Below are 15,358 nucleotides of genomic sequence, written 5' to 3' on the forward strand. Positions count from 1 at the left end.
GTTTGGAGGTTTATAGCATGCGGCGTACACTACGCCCGTTATAAGAAAGTGTCATAAGGATGAGGCGGTTAGTAAATACAGGGAGTAATGGTGAAAGGCCTTCTTTTATGGAACATCAATTCCATGCGTTACCGATTACCACCTCCTCCCATTTACTCACCTGTTTTCCATTTCTTAATGAGACCAGAGTACGTTTCACTTCGACTTGTATGAATAGGCATTACCTATTTCCACCAAACAACAAGTTCATGTCAGGAGCATACAACACTCGGAAAACATTTGCTAGATTTCCATATGTTAGCTTCCCACTTTCTGATACAAGTCGTAAAACAACTACTCTTTCAGAATAAACTATTCTGGTCTCAACACTTTATTCGCTTCCCTCCCCAAAACCAACCCTTCTCCTTCACTTTGTGACCGAAGCAAGTCTGGAACGACTATTTCTTGGTTTAGGATGGATTTGTACAGATTGATCTCTCGAATCTAAAGTACTCCCTTGCAGTACATTGTTTAGGGTTTAAATTCGTTTCTCACACACACACCCGAAATTACCATAATTAGTGGAAACCGTTTTCACCCTTAAACAGTTAGAAACCGCAATTGGAAAAGACTTTATTTGTCTTTTCTTCTCTTTTAGAGCAATGTACTCTTCTTGGTACTCGCGTAGCTCTGCCATGGTTATTGTATCTTTAATCTTGAATATCTGCGTGTACAACAGATCTGTAGCAAAGAGTGCGTTAATGAAGGCTATAATAAGATTTCTCTCATCCACTCTCCCTTCCATTTCACTTCTCATGCTCCTCCATCGCATTTTTAGGCCGCACAAACTTTCATTTGTTCTTCTGCGTAACCTGAACACCTTATCAATCCCTGGTCGCAACATGTTATTACTGATATATTGCCTTAAAAAGATGTTTTTTAAATGATGAAAGGATCGACTGCATCCCACAAGCAACCCTTCAAACTATTGTAAGGCTTCCCATGTTAAGCTTGTCGGAAAATATTTACATAATACCGCATCATGTTCTTCCCATTATAACAGAGACCTATTGTACGCTCTTATATGTTGCACTGCACATGTGCTTCCATCAAAGATGTTAGTGAATACAGGTATAGTGCATTTAGGCGGTACTACAGCGAGTTGGATTCTCCTTGAAAACGAGGTTTTGCTCGCTTCCTCTATTGCTTCATCATATTGCCGCCTACCTCCATCTTTGTGCGCGGCCATCATCTCCCTCACTTCTGCGAGTTCTTTTAATATTTCCTCCCCCATTAATTGATCTATCTCTTATTGCATGGGTCTTTTCAATCTAGCTTGTCTCTCCCTGTTGTCATGTCTGTTTTGACACATAACCCCATGGAGTTCTCGCTCTTCAGCTTCTTCTATTCTTATTTTGCGTTTTTCCCTTTCATTTCGTGCATGTATCTATGCGACATCATTCCTCTCCTCCTCTTCTTCGCGATCACGTCAATTTTTTAATATTTCTCTGCCATGCAATATTATCCTAGCTTGCTCTTCATCACTTTCATCTTCCCGATGATTGCGTGTGCGGTTGTTGTTACCATGTTGATCATTCCGATTACCTCTGTCGTTCTCTCGCACGCGATAGTTGTCGCCTTGTCGTGCGTCTTGATCATCATTGACTTGGTGACCTATGCGATCGTTACCACGTTCTTCTCGCACATCATCATCTTCCTGAATGTTTTCCACAAGGTCATTATTGACGAGTTCTTCATGCATAGCATCTTTACGGCTAGATCGACTTCGCCTTGATGTGCTCATACTTGTTTTTGATCTTGAGATCGCACGTGTTGCTCGCGATGTGCTTCTTAACCGCTGCTCTTGTAACCTAATATTCTCTTCTCCCAGTTCATCATTCTGACGCGTTAAGTTCGCGTGTGCCTCTTCTTATCTTCTCCTTTCTTGGACTAGCCTTTATCTTAGCACCTTTGTTGTCATGTTTTCTCCCTTGTCTGTTATTGGTCCACCTTCTCATGTTTCTTTCTTATCTTCTTATGTTGAATCTGTGTTTGCTGTATGAACACTCACCCTGTCATAGTCGATAATGTTATTTTGCGCTAGTTCGCGTTGGATCTGAGTTTGAGTTTTATTTCCTCTGTTATTCCTTTCTTCCATCCTTGACGATTCAATGATTTTGCTTCTTCTTTTCCCTGCGATACTTCTGCTTCTCCTTGTTGCTGTCACCTGCTCTGTTGTGGATGCTTGTCTCACCATCTGTTCTTTGTTATAAAAATAAAGGAATAATTTCTCTTTAACTAATGAAAACCTGACCAATGAAGATTTCTTTTCTAAGATTGACATCTTTGTTTAAACTTTTTAGGTCTAAACTTCCAAAACTTCCGAAGATGCTTATGAAACTATGAAAAATCTTATGCTCTTTCTTTATAGAAATTCATCAGCAGGGTACAACACTCCCAACTGATTTCCAGCGCCAAAATGTAGTTGCAGGAAACCCTAAAAGCACACCCTTAGTATAATCTATGAACAAACTAAGTAATCATCATGGAAATTATAAGAACTTTTATTAAATCTTGAAGAGAAATACAAAACTCTCAAGAAAACCTTAACTTGGGATGCAAATAATCTTTCTATCTCCTAAATATATTCTCCAAACTCTCTAAAAATCCCTCCTAAATACATGGTCGCTCATCTCCTTATATAGGAGTTTACATAGTGGAGGACAGCTAACAAAGCCCTTAATTTCGGATCTGACGTGTGTCAATGTCGTGTAGACTTTACTATTGACACACGGTTTCTTTACACTCGCACATCTCTTCACACTTTACTCGTGATTATGGTACGTCATCTGATGCGTCATTCTGGATAAGTTGTATGCGGTTGTCTTCGCATAGTCTTGGTGATTATTACTTCGCATGCGTGATAGGTGTGTGGTATTTTGTACCTACAAAACTATTTTTGAAACAGTCATAAAAAGTAAAATAGTTGACACTCTCGTAATTTTCTCCCATAACAATATAATACACTGTCTTATTTGCTGGGGAAATTTTTTATTGCGGCTGCTATAACATTTTTATCTAGCATCATAACAACATACCACTGATAAATATGAGGAGGGATCCCCTCACACTTTTATTGCCACACTATCTCACATGTTGGACGTCATATTTGTGAATTAAAACCAAAATGTAACGTATTTGAAGCTAATACTTTGGAGATATATTACTATTACATAGCTCTACTTTCCTACCGAAAATGAGCGTATTCCGAGTCGTATAACACTATCATCTACTACTTTGAAAATGAGCAGTTGAAAATCTGCGGAAATTCTGGCCACTAAAATTATGACCAGTAGATGGTGAAGTTTTATATTTCAGAATGAGCTCATTTTGGTAGGCATGTATATCTTAGTAAGAAGAACATTTCCTCAAAATATTAGCTTCAAATTCGTTATGATTTAGTTTTTATTTACAAAAATAACGTCCAATTTGTGAGATAGTGTGATAATAAGAGTGTGAAGGGATCCTTCCTCGATAAATATAAACCAACATTTCACAAATATAAACCAACCGAGCAAAAAATAAATAAATAAATAAATATAAACTAACATTTCATAATTAAATTAAATATTTATTCTTTTCTCTCCCAAACATGTCCCAGCTGACTTTGGAGAGACTATATTGCGTTGGATAAGTCTCGAACAGGCTTTATCGCGTTACCCAACTCTCAGGCGGCACCAGACACATCGGCCAAATCTCAAACGACCTTAGACGCGTCGGCCAAATCTCAAACTACGACATTACCGGCATCGTATTCATACTACGACCATGACGGTAGACCGATATCCCCCATTTTGAAATAAAATTTGGCATAGTATTGTACAAAAAAACTATGCCGGTACAATTACTTTTTCACCTACCAAAGAATATTCTCTGGAATATTCTACCGGCATAGGTTCATTCATAGGTTTTTAAGTCGGTACTGCATGAAAAACATACAGGAGGCAGTGCCATCCAAAACAAAAAACTGGCATCGTAAATTCATAAACTGCAACGCCGGAACTGAGTACCGTCTTGGAACCATCAATATCGAGAATGCCGACACTTGAAACCGGCATTGTTCAGTTACAAATTTACAATGCCGGTACCTTCCAAAAAACATACAGGAATAAATGTTTTCCAAAGCTGAATACCGTCATTACATACCAATTATTTGCTATGTCGGGAATACGTACCGGCTTAGAAAGATAGATTACGAGAATGCCGACACCTTAGATTCCGGCATTGATTTTTAATGAAACTGGTTTGCCGGAACATTGGTCGAGCATGCCGGTTCGTGTTTCCGGCATAGTGTTTTAATTTATTTTGGAACTAATTTTTATTCGATCTTTAGGTGGTGATATATATTGATCCAACAAATGCAAAGTCGCTTCATCAGGATACGTCGGAATATTATAAAATACCACAGGTATGTGACCAAAGAATACTTTTCACCTAGTATCTTGAACTTTAATAATGGATTGCTAGTAATGAACCTTCTAATGAACCCGAAATTGTTCTTATGTAGGGAATAAAAGATCGAAAGGAAGAAATCGTTTGGGCTAAAGAGACGGCTCTTAAGAACACGTGTGTGTTGGTGAGGAATACCCAAGGTTCAATACCCGTTTTGAGATGGCTTGCGAGAGAAGTGGGAAATACAAGGAGAAGAATAACCATAAGAGAAAGGATTATGTATATCCAAAGAATACTAATAGGGTATACAAGACTCATACGAGGAAGGATAATTGCACATTTAAGCTTGTATTCCGGCGAAATGACATGAAGAATTGGGGTTGTGAGGTTTTGTGTGGTAGTCATAACCACCGGGATCCGAAGGATTTTGAAGGTCACTGCCTAGTTGCGAAGCTAAAACCTCATGAGTTCGATGATGTATCATCCCCCAAAGGTTTCTTGCGACCTTCATCTTTCCCTCGTGGAGGCAGAGACTGAGGAGTATCAAGACCGTCCTTCCTCCTTCTCTTAGTGACATCATCTTTATTTTTTCTTTTGTTAGCTTCCTTGGCTTTTGACCTATATCATAAGCACAGGAAATAAATATTAGACAACTCATTTTCAGTTTCAAAACTGTCATAAACTCTCTTAATAAAACCAAGCCGGTTCAAAGCTCCCGGAATTGAAACTTAGACAATCACCCTTGCCGGTACAGTGTTCCGGCGGTGAACATTAACTATCGACAATGCCGGTAGTCAAATAGATTTCTCCTAAAAACCAAAAGACAACTACCGGCACTCTCGAAATAAATCAATTCCATGTCGGTAACTTGGTACCGGCATACAATGGAACCTAAAAGCGGTGCCGGTACTGATGAAAAATTCATATATGTTCTTGTATTAAGTCCACTACCGACATACACGAATTAAATCCAATACATGTCGTAACAGGGTACTGGCATACAATGCAACCTATATCCTATGCCGGTACTAGTGAAATATTCAGAGGTGTTCCTGTATGTTTTAAGTCAACTACCGGCATACGCGGATAATTATTAAGGAATTCCGTAACCCAAAACCGGCATAGCATTCAACCCAATTGCTATGCCGGTACATAACATTCAATTTCAGGGTTTGGTAACGACATTGCATTCATCCCAGATTGAATACCGGGAACTAAAAACCGGCATTGTCTTCATCCCAGATTGAATGCCGGTACTCTCTGTAACTCAACTGTTTCATCTAGGATTCACGATTCTAACCTAAACACATTGCTATAAATTGATTCAAACACTGATAAATTAGTTCAAAATGACTTACCTCTCACAGAAGCCATGGTTGCGAGAGGTTGATTGTCCGAGTTCGCTGCTTCGTCTTTTTCTTGCTCTTGAGCAATCAAATCAATTCTCTGTTCGTTTTTTGTTGAGCAATCGATTTTGTCTTCGATTGGGCATTTGTTTTCTTTCGTGGAGGCATTGTTATGATTCGGGTAGGTTAATCGACGAAGAAATTTTTGAATCGACGAAGAACGGATGAAGAACGATGAAGATTTTTTTTAAAAAAAAACCTAAACCTAATGAGTGTGCCGGTACTGAATACAGAGAATGGGGGATATATGAATTTGGTTTTTGATTTTAATGTTTTAGTGTAAAGTGTATAACAGTCTTTTCATAATGTTTTTTAATTAAACAAAGGGTATTTTAGTATTTTCATAACCAAAAATCACCCCTTAGCACACACCATGGGTTGGGGAAGTAATCAATATCCCTCAATTGCTTTTTCTATCCCCCAATTCCGCGTTCTATTAAATTAATAATAATAAATCCATTTAGTTAAATTAATTTAGTTAGTTAATTAGTTGATAAATATTTTGAAATCATGTTTTAATTAGATTGAACTCATAGATAATGTGGGAATATTTTTGAGAAAAAATTTGTTTTGAGAATTTTGTTTGTAACAGAAATGAAACCACACCAGACAAACACTTCTAAAAAGAGGATTACAAAGCTTCTTAGTGGTCTCATTCTACAAACAGAAATCAACACTTTCAAAAATCGCGGTATGAAAGTCGGCACGCTCGACCGAACTAGAAGATAATGACATTCTCTAGACGACAAGGTATCAATTCCATAACCTCCCGACTAATCTTTAGTCGTCAAGGTCGAGAATGCCAAACACTGACGACTAAAAATTATACACAAAAAAAGGTTGACTTTAGTTGTTACGGTTGAAATTGTACAAAGTGACGACCAACAATAAATCGTCAAGGTGGTTTCCCCTACCATGTCGACTAATAGAAAAATGTACACAAAGAAACTGTTTTATGGTAGTTATTCGTCGTCAAGGTTCGAGTTTTCATAATATGACGACCTTAATTACTACAACACTAGTCGGCATAGTATAAGGATGAATACCGGGACGACCATGTGAATGTATTTTCAGAGATGAAAAGTCGTCACGATATTCGCCCCAAGAAGATGACGACCAAAATAAAATTTCAAAAGTCGTCAAGGTTGATGAAGAAGACGACTATATAACTACAAATCAACAATTTCAATTTTTCTTATCGTATTTTGACAATCAAACAACAAAATAAAGCATTGATCGTTGGGTATGGAACGGAAATGGATTCATTTGAGCAGGGGCGGAACTACGACCTAGATTGGGATCCTAGTATTAGGCTTATTCCTATGGACATGCAAAAACATAGTATTTGGCATATATGCACCCACATGGGTATGCCAAACTGGTATGCCAATATGTCAGGACTGGCATATAGGCATACGAGACAGAGTTTCCATCGAGCGACAGAAACTCCATCGCTTCCGCTAGTCAAACTGTCGCTCGATGATTAGAAAATCGTTAAACAGATCTTCATCCAACGGTTAATATTCCCCCCCTCTATAAATACCTAATTTTAATCTCATTTCAACTCACACCAGAATTTCTTAATTTCTCAAGAATTTTTCAATCTCTCTCTAGAATTTCTCAATATCCAATTTTTTCCGTCACTCATCCAATTCCTTAGAGAGCATGGCTGATAATATGAATCTGGCTGAGTGTGTGGCAAACCAATGTACTATCCAAAATCGAAGAGCCGCTGATCGTGCAATCGTAGAAACTAGGAGAAGTCAAATGAGGCGAAACCTAAAATTCAAAAATGCGGAAGATGAATGTATTTGCAGGAATTATATTGATTTTACAATGGAGACAATATTTCATCACCAACTATTGTGGGAAAGGATTTATGTTAGATTTCAAGAACAAACAATGAACCTACGCGGTCGTAGTCTTTCGGATTTGATTAACCGATTCAGTATAATTAGGCAGGAAGTTAGTTGTTATGTTGCTATACTTCAACGAGAAAGTCCATCCTTGAGAAGTGGCGAAACCTTGATGGAATTTTAGGAAAGGTGTCGTGTGGAATATCGCCGCATTTACGGGGAAGAATTCCATTTTGGAAGTTGTTTCGAGATTTTAAGATGTTCGCCCAACTATTTTAAGTTGTTTTCATTTTTAGATTTTAAGATGTTGTAATTTCTCGATTATCCACTATTAATATTTGTTTAAGTTTTAATTAATTTGCTATTTTGTTTAAGTTTTAATATTTGTAATAGTTTTAATATTTAAGAATATAATTAATATTAATTTTCAACAATATTCGTCAAATTTTCAAATTTATTTAAACTTCACAAAATTTAAAACTTCAATATTGAAATAGTCATTTTACAAGATATAAAACTAGACAATAATTGGAAAGACTCTAAAAATAAAAATTTGGGAAAATGTTCTTCATCTTGTTCATCTTCTTCATTTCACCAAACTTCCAATCAATGCGCTCATGAACGGAGTCACCTTTGTTTATCTTCTTCTTTAGCATCAAATTTTTTTTGCCTTGATTTTCCTTGCCTTGAACTTGAACTTTCTTTGCCTTCATCTTGTTCATCTTAGTTGCGGTTTTGACTTGGTTAACATCCAAAACTTGAAGACATCTTTGCTTTTTACCAATTTCTTTATAACTCTCACAAATCTTCTTAACGGCACCTTCAAGCACTACTTCAGAAAAATCAAGTTGTGCCGAATCAAGTTCAGTTAATTGTGCCATTTGGAGAAAATAGAAGAAATAAATTAGATTGAGAAATAGAGAATAGATTAAGAAATAGAGAATTTTTTTTTGTGTAAAAAATTTGGGGCAAGATTTGAGTTTGTAAGTTACACTTTTATAGCGATAAAGAACTAGCCGTTGGCGCTAGAGAAAAAATCGCTGACGAAATGTTATTATCGTTGGCGATAAAGACTCTGTCGCTGGCGATATACTCAAAATCGCTCGCTAGGATGTCTATCGCTTATTGATTCTCCCATAGTGGCACCAATGGTTTGCCACGCCACCTGACATGCCAAACACCATTTTTTTGGCATGTGCATAGGAATAGGCCTTACAAACCGACATTTACTAGGGGGAAAAGTTATTGCGGCTGCTAAAACATTTTTTATCTATCATCATGAAAACAAACCACCGATAAATACAAACCAACATTTCATAATTAAATTAAATAACTTTTTTATTTATCAATTTTTTTCGTTAAATAACATGTAATCACAATTTTGATATAAATGAATTGAAATATGTTGACTGTTTTTTTTTTTACAAATATATCAACAACCAATGATGTGTAAATGGTGAATAGTGACACTGCTTGGCGTAGACAAAAATGTGCTCGAGCAGCACCCTGGTAAAAATATTTCTCCTTATTTGCCGTGGTACACCCTACCCATGGCATGACCCAACACAAAGGCGTGTAGTCGAGACCCACCACAGGCACAACTCCCGAGTCCCAGCCGCTCCGCTTCACTGAATTAACTCTCAAACCCTTAGGCGCGCCTTTTTGGCTGAAAGTTTTCACTTCCTTCGCTTCTTCTTCTTTGTTTACTGCTAAGATCTTACTTAGTGCTGCTCATGTAGGCGAAGTCGACCGATTAAAAAGTAAGCATCGAGTTATTAAAGATTTCTAGTGTTTTTTTTTGGTGATGTTTTGCTGAACTTTTTGATGTTGATGTTGTTTTATTTTGGATCATGATCTGCGGCAGCAGTAGCTCATCTACTTGGATAATGGATATGGAATAGGTGGAAGTGCTATTCATTTGGCTGCTGCTGGAGGGATAGTTCGATGTTCTTAAGTACTTGATTGAGGAGATGAAACTTATGTGGATGTGGAAAGTAATTTAGGTATTTAGTAATTTTGGGGGAATTCTTGTGATTCGATGATTCTTTGGTGTTGAGTGTTCTCGCTTGTAAATTGCGTGATTGGATTTGTTTTTCCGTCTATTTCTGTGTTAGGGTTTGGAATTGGAAATTGTTGTTTTTGTATTGATGTATTGGACATGTTTAAGGGTTTTCTGAATGCCTATTGCCACACCTTAAGTTCCAACAATATTTGTTTTCTTTTGTGTGGTTCTCTTTTTGGGTTTCTGTCTAATTGTACTGAAAATGGTGTGGGTGTTTTGGGATTGGATATTAGATGATGATGAAGCCATGACAACATGGGTTAATGAACTATTTTGGTTCCAATAGTTACACATGAGCAGGGGATTTTCCAAATGTGTTATCCAGACATCTTAGAGTAGCCTAAATAAGGCCCTGGTGTTTTTTTCATGTTGCAGGGCATAACGATATCATACCTTTATTACTTCCAAAAGGTATTAATGTGGATGTTTCGAATGGTAATGGCTCACCGCTACAATATGCTGCCGTTGCTAGCAAATACGCTATTGTTAAAGTTCTTCTGGATCATGGTGCCAATGTGAGTAGCATTTACCTTCTCTTCATGAATAGGCGTGGCATTCTGATTAACAAAGATTTAAATGAACCCATAATCGTAAGCTAGATATTTTCCTGATTGGATGCGATCTGCTTGATCATGACATCTGCTTATCTCTAATTGTGAATTAGAACTAAAAGCTTACATCTCCTATAGTTGTTGAGTTGAATCTTTGCCTAAATGTTGGTTTATAAGTCTTTGCCCTTCAGCATACTTGTTGGGATGATAGTGTGTTCATAATACACCTCCTCTCTACGTACATGGTTGTTATGTGAAAATGACAAGAACATAGAATCTTTCCTTCTACTTCCACAGTGTCTCCTTTGGTTATTCTATAGTCAAGGGGGATCACTGAATCTACCTTCTGTTTATCTTTGCAGCCAAATCTAGTCTTGTATGATACATTTACTCCACTTCATTCATCTGTATATGTCCAATCTTGGCAATGCGCGGAAGCATTACTGAAGGTAGAAATATTTTCTAACTATTACTTTTTGCTATATCTACAGTTAGTGTATTTTCAAACTACATTCTTGTTGGATTCATTAACATCTGTTAAGACTAGTTTGTATGATTCAAACTATTACTTTTTGCTATATTTACAGTTAGTGTATTTTTCTTGATTTCAGATGTATATTAGGGAACTTTCCATGTTTTTCTTGGTTCCATTTCTTTTCATCCGGTCTTTAGGGAGTTTGTACAAGTGGTGATGGGGTTTTTGTCATATGTTTATTATACCATTTTTGGGTTTGTAAATAATCCCTCTACATTTTTTCATCTGTGTAGGCATGTGCTGATCCAAATGGTGGATCAGATGGAACAAGAGCTCTGCCACTAGCAGCTGTAATGGGGGTAGTAAAAATCATCAGGCTGGTGCAGATCCATATGTTACAAATATAGTAAGCTAGTTATGCTTTCGATCTCTGTTCATTTATCAGACATCATTTTTTGTATGGAATGAGCGTCTCTTTAGATTTTATAAAGCTCCAAGGGCCACTTTGAGTCGAGTGATCAAAAGGATTGCCTTGAATACTTCGTCCTTGCGCTAAAAAGGCGCAATTTTTGATTTTTATTGTGCTTTCGTGATATGAAAAGAAGCGGCACTATGAGATGATTCGTTGGTCTCACCTATGGTAGTCTGGGTTTTGAAAGTCGACCCTTTTTTTTTGTCGCAGCACGGACTAAAGCCAATTGAAGTCTCAGCTTACAAAGATAATCGTCGAGGTGTTGAAATTCTTTTTCCTGTGACTTCTCCTTTTCCATCATATGTTGAGTGGAGAGTAAATGGAATAATTGAAGCATGCATATTCTAAGGAGTTTGACAATAAGATAAATACAATATGTATATTTATTTTGAGGTTTTGAATAGTGTCTTAAGACAATAAGCTCACTATCTTTTCACTGGCATACTATAAATCAAATTACTAGAAGTTCTGGATCGACATTAGGTTTGTAGTATCATGCCATACCATTTTATACTTGTTTTTGTTGCTCACTATCATAAATGTGTAGTTCATAGAGACTTTTGAAGTGAATTTATTGTATTAAATATCCATTATTGACAAATGATTCGTCAAGCGAAGGCGGCTTTTGTTGAGGCAAAATCAAGGGGCACAAGTGCATTCCATAGAAAGGAGTATTGGCTAGCAGTGTCTTGGTAGACAGAGGTATTTTTTGTAACTGAAACACTATAAGGTTGAGCGTTTAAGTGAATTTCAATTTTATTGAAAACTTTTGAATGGAAGGTGAAATAGAAACAAACACATGTTCCTTATATATTGTTGTGAATTGCAGGGAATATTCACATTTATATTAGAAATGTGCATTTGCCATATCATGATCTAGAAACGAAATAGGGTACAAGCCTTCATTTTTCTTTTGGTCAGTAACTAAATATTTCTATGCAGTTTCTTACTTTCGTATATGCTTATTTCAAAATCTATGGTCTTTCAGAACCAGGGTTCCTTTCAAGTCTCAACTGCACGGTTTTGCACAAGAAAGAGGGCTTCTTTGTTCCTATCATTAGTACTTACCTATATCCAGTTGAATGACTCGTGTTTTTCGTATTACAGGCAAATAAAGCATTAAGAGGTTTTGGGGAGATTCTTGTTCAAGTGAAGAAATTTGTTGAAAGAAAAGAGATGGGTGATGTGCAGTCAATACTACCACGGGAGATTATTTAGGCCTGTTGCACACCGTCAATGGTCAGATGGTAGGAAGATCAGAAGCCGAAAATGTGTACATGGGCAAATGATTTTCAAAGGATCACGATAACATGAATTGTTGTCGCATTTGCTTAAATGGTTTCATAGAGGTAATGCTGATACTTAATTTCAAAGTTTTGCTTCGGAGTATAGATTAAATGATTTATCAGACATAATTGCAAGCCAAGTTCTACTCTGCAATCATCTAGTTTCCTTATCCCTTAGAAGTACATCAGTAAAAATAATATCATATATTAAATCTTAGAGTTGATTTATAAAACAGTTGATGCAATCTTTAGCAGCTTTCAATCCTCCAATCCTAGTTTTCTTGTATCAAAGTTGTATTGAGTCATTTTATTTCGTACAGAGGCATCATTGTCAAAGCTTTTTCTGCCTCTTAAAGTGGTTAAGCTTATATTTCTTCAATGATTTAGTATTTAGAATAAGTCCAAACTTCACTTGGTAACATGTAGCCTCTAGAGTCTAGAGTAGTCCTTCCACCATACCTCGATATCTTTGTCCTATTGGAAGACTTTAGCTTTCTCATGGAATTGTGGGCTTGCGAGCAAACATCTGACCTGGTACTAGTATGTCTAGTGTTAGTTTGTGCCATGAGATAATGCGTCTGGAGTTTAGCTACTTAAGCACGTTTTGTTTTTAGATTACATCAATCACAGTAATCATTAGTATTGTTTATTGTAATTACTTTGAACAACTTGTTTGTATGCTTTAATCAACTTCTTGTTTTGCTTAACTCTTAAACTATCTGTAATTATTTTTCATGGGTGTTGGGATGAGCCCTTTGGAAAATTGCCCTTTGTACATTCATGTTTCTTTGAAAGAAATTTATGTTAGAGTGCAATGCAAATTTGTTCGAAAAAATATAATCTTTGAAAGAAATTTATGTTAGAGTGCAATGCAAATTTGTTCAAAAGAATATAATCTTCATTAATGGTGTTCTGAACATTTAATCAGGTAACCAAATCCCAATGTTTCGGTGATACAATTCATATATGTGTTTGCAGTGCAAAAATGTCCATTGCATCTGAAGAAATATGAAACCTTGAACTTCTTTTCTCTGTTATAATTTAGGATGTCAGTTTTATATCTTCTAATTTCTTCTTGTTTGGTTTACGTTTTAGCAGAATCCCATTGACAACTATGAGTTTTTGATATATTGAGAGCTTAATGCAGTCCTCAGAAAAGAATTCAAGAAGCAAGTGAGTAGCTGATATTCAGAAACAAGTTTAAGAACTCTCACTAACATTGGCTGCTCTGAGATGATTTACCAATTTTTACATTTTATATTGAAGAGGGCACTGGCTAAAAAAGGCTCTGTAGGATGGAAAGGTGTGGGCACTGAGAAAGAAGAAATAGATTTGTTATCAAAGAAGCTCTTAATAAAAGGTAAGGATGATTAAAATTTCTCTTCAAGAAGCTCAAACACTTCCTTTATCTTGATTATTTTCCGATGTAATTTTTTTTCTTCCTGAAGCATGATGTAATATTATTATTTATGTATCTAATTGTATTTTTTTCTTTTGCAGTAATTTCGCATTTGGAGTCGTTGATCATCAACTAAAGTTGTGTCTTCATGTTCCCCAACCAACCTTTCAGAAACGAAAGACGAAAGGAGTACTAAGCGATTAAATTGTTTTATCAAACTTTCATATTTGCAACTGTGTAAGTGCACAATTGAATATTTATCAATCTTGCTTAGAACTTGAAGCATAAAATTGCCTTAACAGGTTTGATAGAGTGGAATCTTTAAAAAAACAATCGAAAATGGAAAGTGCTGGTTGCCATCTCCAGATGTTTCTGAACCAGAGCATTTAGGGAGGACACGGGATCTAAAGCATAGTGATGCAATCTCTTTTGAAGAGAGAAAAAATAACCATATATTGTTTTTCAGATGGTAGTATAAAAATAAATTGGGTACCACTAATCTATGAAAGTAGGCACGACAAAAACGTTGATATCGAAGCTGTTCATCTGTTTAGATAGATCCACATAAGTTTAATCTCTATATATAAGTTGATGAGCTATCTAAATATATGCATAAACTCATTAATATTGTATGAATTATTATAATGCAAAAATTCTGGTAGTCGTGATTGCTAATTTATTGCTTGACTCGACAGGATCAAAAGGAAGAGCTCAAGATGCAGAGAAGAGTTGGAGGAATGTGAGGCGCAAAATGGAAGTGATAGAGAGAAACTTATCGATGAGAAACAGAAGGTAACATCCCCTCCTCAGTATAATGATAATAGTTCCAATTTGATTTTTAAGAGAAACACAAAAAGATCCGACCACACAAGACTAGCTACTGTTGTTCCTTGATGCTGTTTATATTAATTCTGGGTTATCTTAGGTGCGGGCACTTCAGTTAGCGGGACAATGCGGTTAATGTAAGGAGAATTCAACTCAAACTATTGCTGCCATGATGGTCTCAGTGTGGTATTACCATAGTACTTGGGCATAAAGTTGCTTGGTTTCCCTTTATCGCAGCTTTATTTGTTCGTGAACTATGAACCTTACTTGCAATGTTGCAACTTGTGTTACTTATCTGAATCAAGATTTGTACAATGTGTTAAATGTAAGAATGAGCTGTCTGTTTAACTTATCCTCGATCTTTATTTGGTTTGTTGTTTGATTTCGCACTAGAGATCTTCCTGATGAGCAACTAATCGAAGTGCTGCAGTGGTATGCTAAGCTTAAAAAACATTTAGGTCGTTAAGAGAACCACTGTCCACTTCTTCATAAGTCGTTGTTTCAAGTTGTTGTAATACTCTGTTATTGGAATCTTAAGAAGACTAGCGATCCCAGTATCTGTAGCTGTCCTTCCACTAAACATCTGCGATAAAAC

The 15,358-nt window shown here is 36.4% G+C and overlaps 1 long non-coding RNA gene across 8 annotated transcripts; it reads left to right on the plus strand.

The window, feature by feature from the left end:
* The first annotated feature begins 9,316 nt into the window (after positions 1–9,316).
* On the plus strand, positions 9,317–15,148 carry LOC113271598. Of its 8 annotated transcripts, none has more exons than XR_003322221.1 (13): positions 9,317–9,453; positions 9,561–9,696; positions 10,131–10,270; positions 10,669–10,755; positions 11,075–11,187; positions 11,464–11,955; positions 12,083–12,169; positions 12,361–12,602; positions 13,638–13,712; positions 13,806–13,899; positions 14,040–14,175; positions 14,634–14,730; positions 14,864–15,148. It is a non-coding gene; the product is annotated as an uncharacterized LOC113271598 (long non-coding RNA). The 8 variants fall into 8 exon arrangements; XR_003322222.1 differs by having other exon boundaries at positions 12,083–12,145; XR_003322226.1 differs by lacking the exon at positions 12,083–12,169 and having other exon boundaries at positions 9,320–9,453; positions 11,464–11,512; positions 11,872–11,955.
* Positions 15,149–15,358: the final 210 nt, after the last annotated feature.

This window comes from Papaver somniferum, chromosome 4, assembly GCF_003573695.1.
Source record: "Papaver somniferum cultivar HN1 chromosome 4, ASM357369v1, whole genome shotgun sequence".
Classification (NCBI taxonomy): domain Eukaryota; kingdom Viridiplantae; phylum Streptophyta; class Magnoliopsida; order Ranunculales; family Papaveraceae; genus Papaver; species Papaver somniferum.